The sequence below is a fragment of the Phoca vitulina genome, unplaced genomic scaffold (genome assembly GCF_004348235.1).
Source record: "Phoca vitulina isolate PV1807 unplaced genomic scaffold, GSC_HSeal_1.0 scaffold4, whole genome shotgun sequence".
In the NCBI taxonomy this organism is placed as follows: domain Eukaryota; kingdom Metazoa; phylum Chordata; class Mammalia; order Carnivora; family Phocidae; genus Phoca; species Phoca vitulina.
In genome coordinates, this window is record NW_022589707.1 from 46,798,875 (window position 1) to 46,803,650 (window position 4,776).

A 4,776-nucleotide genomic window follows, 5' to 3' on the forward strand; every position below is an offset into this window, starting at 1 on the left:
CCCACACTGTCTTCCACATTTGCTAGATTTCCAATGTCTTCTAGTATCCAAACCTGGTTTTCCAGACTCTTCCTAATCCTGTTCTCTCCTGCTTTGGAACAGTTAATCTCTTGACATAATCTTGGAGAAGTTTAAAATGTGAGTTTAGGAGGAAATCAAAGCTTATCAATTTAATATCTGCAAAAGTTTATTCCCTATACATTGTTTTCAGAAATGGACATCTTGACCAAAACCATGACAGCTGGAGCCCACGTGTTTGTGTCCATGTGTGAATTCTGTCACGTTTCTCCTTTATTCTGCTCCCCTATTTCCTCTGACATACCCTGGGGGCAGTGTGTTGTTTGTAGGTACAATAGTTGCTATACGGTAATATGCATTTAGAATGGGAGTTAAAATTACAGGGCATCAGGCTCCAGTTGTTATTCTGTCAAGCATTAGGGAAGAATGCCAATTATTAAAAAAACCTGAACAATCAATTAAAATTGATCTTGGTTTGCTCCCCATTGATTCTCTGGCTGAAACTTGGACAAGAGGGAGTGCTTCTAGGAGACAATAACTATAAAGTAGAGTTCTTCCTGTCCATATTCCGCGGAGCTGTGGTATATCGAACTCCCTTTGTAAGTGGCAAGTACTTGAAGATGCAGATCATTCAAATGTGAAAAATTCTTATGTGGAAAAAAAAAATGCAAGAAAATGAGATGTTTCCTATTAGCCAATATTCCCTAATAGCCTACTCTACTAGTAATCTATCTCTATTATTCATATTTTCAGAGAAAACTAGATGTAACCTTACTGATTGAGAAAGGCGTAAACTGATAGGAGCTGATAATTGACTAGTTCAGTGATAACCGACCTCCAGATTATTATTCTGTAAAGAGGCAATTTTGCTGCCAGTTAAGCTTCTTACCCTAGTGGCTTCTTCTCTAGGCTTAGCTACTCATCTCTGACAGCCAAATTCCGCTAGGAACACCGTCAGCCATTACACTCTAACTTCCATATTCTCTATCATACTACCTTGACTCTCCCTGTGTTAGCCTCTGTAGACTATCTATTGCCAGTCCTATATGTAGCTACTACGCTTCACCTCTCCTTATAAAAGCGACCTAACATCTTATTGCAACCTCACCTTTCCTTCAAATGGAAGGAGCCGGTGTAATTACAATGAAGTGTGCTTCAAATCCAGTAGGCCACTGATTCTCAAAGTGTGGTCTTTGGACCAGCATTATCAGCCTCTCTGGGAATTTGTGAGAAATACAAATTCTTGTGCCCCATCCTAGACCCACTGAATCAAGCACTAGAGATAAGGTCCGGCCCCATCTGTGTTTTGACACATCGTTCTCATGCACGCTAAAATCTGAGAACCACAGGAGTATAACAATCTTGGCTCTGAGATCCTTCTGTCAGTGGCCATTCCTTTCCATTTGAGGGTGAGTGTGGATGGCTTGGTGAGTACTGCTCCTGTTCTTAAAAGAGATGTTGTTGGCAGTTCCCCAATGTCATAGCCACAAGATAAGTTGGCTACAATCACCACTCTGTAAACCTCTACCTTGGGCTGAAGATCAATGGCAAATAAATACTACATTCCTCTACCTCATGCTCCAAGGGACATTGTGAACTTCTTAAAGCAAATTTGTCTTTTTCTACTAGGTATCATTTGTCAGAGGAGAGAGGACAAGTAGTGGGCTTTAGTGGAGAGCTGACACTCCTGATTTGCATGTCTCCTGACATAGGCAGATGAAAGGTCTGAGCTCTTAGTGAGCAGAAACTTCCAGATAATTGCCTCTAGAACTTTTCTTGAAGACTGGGTCATGTAAAGCGAAAAGGGTTTGCCATAGGGATAAGAGGCAGACTCAAATAGGACTGTCAGGTAACTCGAGACTTCCTCAAGTAAGCTGCATGAACTAGAACAACTAGGGCTAAGCCAAAGAACAAGTAAAGCTGTGCTCTCCTCATTTGCTAATAAAGGATGGCTTTGATGGGACACCGACAACAGGAATCCAACCGGCCACATCTTTAGACAGTAGCCTTTGGACCTGGGTAGGTCATCTTAAACTTCCAAATACAAAATCAGGGGCTCTGGGAACTAGCAGAAACTTTAGTAAATATAGTACAAGTCCTTCATTCTGCAGACTAGGAAACTAAGGCATAGAGGTGTTAATGCTGCTGAGGTCATACAAGTGGATTGTGGAAACACTGAGACTAGAACCCAGCAATCCTGTCCTCTCCTCAGTGTCCTTGCACTGTTTGTGCCAAGCCAGCTGAGATCTGCTAGGACTTAAATCTACTTGTGCTGAGGGATGCTCTCATTAACTAATGACAACTATTCTTGACAGGCATCCTATGTACCGTGATTGATATCAGGACAAAAGTTTTATCTCCTATACTTCCTGATGGACTTGATCATCTTGATTAAGAGTAGGGATGACAGACCAAACACTGAGCCAGGTGGGCCTTAGTAATTTCGCTTTTGGAGTACAGCCTGAGGAAATCACCTAATATGTAAACAACGGTTTATATTTTTAAAAACTGTGAGACAACAGAGGAATGATTGCATAAATTTTGCAATTTCTGTACGATGGAATACTATGAAAATATTAAAATTATATAACAAAGAATTTTTAATGATTTGGCTTAAACAAGCTTAATAAGCATAATGACAAGTGAATAAAAGCAGGATAGAAAAGACTACATGTAATATAATTTCAACTGCATTTTAAATTACATAAATTTCTATTTTATATTTTTAAAAATCCTGGAAAGAAATATATCAAAATATTAATAGTATTTATCACAGTTGTTTAGGGAGAGAAAGATTTTATTCTTTTCTTTTTAACACATTTATGTATGATCTATATTTTATAATCTGAGCATGTATTATATCCAGAACAAAAAACTTAGGAGGGAGAAAATGTGAGCATTTATTCTTACATTGGTGATTTCTTAAATTCCCTTAGGCACAGGGAAATAAGGCAAATGTATTTTCACCTTTCATGTCTATATAGAGACACCACAAAACAGCTTCTTTAGAAAAAAATAAATTTCAATTACTCTCAAGAATGTCTTTTATAAGTCCACTGGAGAATTTAGTTAAAGTTTAGCTTTTGAGATAATTCACATTCCCAAACTCAGTTGGATTAGTAACCATGATAAGATAAAGACAGCCTGCAGGAGCTTCTGATTAACCTTAGGAATTACATTCCTATAAAGAGGCATGTAAAATTTTAGATGCCACATGCTATGATAATCTACACTATTGAACATGACTTTTTTTTCCTGAACATGACTTTTTAATTTAGTAATAACACACACAATATTTTAGCCCTTATTTCAATATCAAAATGCTTCTGATAAGTTTGTGTGGCATATATGCAGGAGTTTTTATGCTCATAATTTAAAACCCTTCTCCAATGTTCTGGCCGGACACAACATTGTCATCAGTCACAGTTAAGTGCCTAGAATCCCCTCTGGGATGAAGTAGAGTTTAAGTAAATAACAAAAAGCAATTTATTTAAAGATAGCCTGATGTTGTAACTGAGAATGGATGAGTTTCTGAGAGGAGTGATTCTGAAGAAGTAAGAGAACCTTTAAGATAGAAAAATCTCCATATCCTGAAATCTATTGCCATCCAGGACTATGGGAAGGCAGGATCAGATACGTTAGCCCCATGAGGAGGGGAGATCAAAGAGAAACTGGATTCAGAAAAAGGCAGATTTAGAGCAGGAAAAGATAAGATTGTTTTAAGGTCATCCAGGCTGAAAAACAAGGGGCAAATCAAGAAAGAAAAGGTGGGTCTTAACTTTAGGGATTCTCTGTGAGTAAAATGAAGGAAACCTCATTGTTGCATATATTCTAGTCACCCAACATTTAGCGAATGCCTATTCCAAGCAAGACCAAGTGGGAAGCTTTGTGTGTGTGGCAGAAGGCAATAAGGACAAGAAATGGGGAGGTGGGCCAAAAAGACTGGACTTCTTCAGAGGCTAAGAGAACTGAATATGAGAAATCATGTTGGCACTAAAAAGGACTAGGAGAGCCCTTTTCCTCCAGAGCTGCTTGAAACTCGGCTGCCGTCATGAATAACACAGTAACTATCAGGAGCAGGAAGTTCATGACCAACCAACTACTTCAGTAGAAATAAATGGTCATGGATGTTCTTCACCCCAGAAAGGCAACAGTACCTAAGACAGAAATTCAGGGAAAACTAGCCAAAATGTACAAGACTGCACCAGATGTCGTCTTTGTATTTGGATGCAGAACCCATTTGGTGGTGGCAAGACAACTGGCTTTGGCATGATTTAGGATTCCTTGGATTATGCAAAGAAAAATGAACCCAAACATAGCCTCGCAAGACATGGCCTGTATGAGAAGAAAAAGACCTCAAGAAAACTGTGAAAGGAATGCAAGAACAGAATGAAGAAACTCAGGGGCATTGCAAAAGCCAACGTGGGTGCTGGCAAAAAGTGAACTGGAGACTGGACAACAGAAGGAGTAAACATGCTGCAGTGACTTTATCTGTGGTGGCTGGGCAGATTCTTCATGTGAGGATTCATAAGCTGAGAACTTAAAAAAAAAAAAAAAAAAGGGGCGCCTGGGTGGCTCAGTCGTTAAGCGTCTGCCTTCGGCTCAGGTCATGATCCCAGTGTCCTGGGATCGAGCCCCGCCGTCGGGCTCCCTGCTCAGCAGGAAGCCTGTTTCTCCCTCTCTCACTCCCCCTGCTTGTGTTCCCTCTCTTGCTGTGTCTCTCTCTGTCAAATAAATAAATAAAATCATTTAAAAAAA

The 4,776-nt window shown here is 39.6% G+C and overlaps 1 pseudogene; it reads left to right on the forward strand.

The window, feature by feature from the left end:
• The first annotated feature begins 4,069 nt into the window (after positions 1–4,069).
• Positions 4,070–4,461, forward strand: LOC116630516 (annotated as a pseudogene).
• Positions 4,462–4,776: the final 315 nt, after the last annotated feature.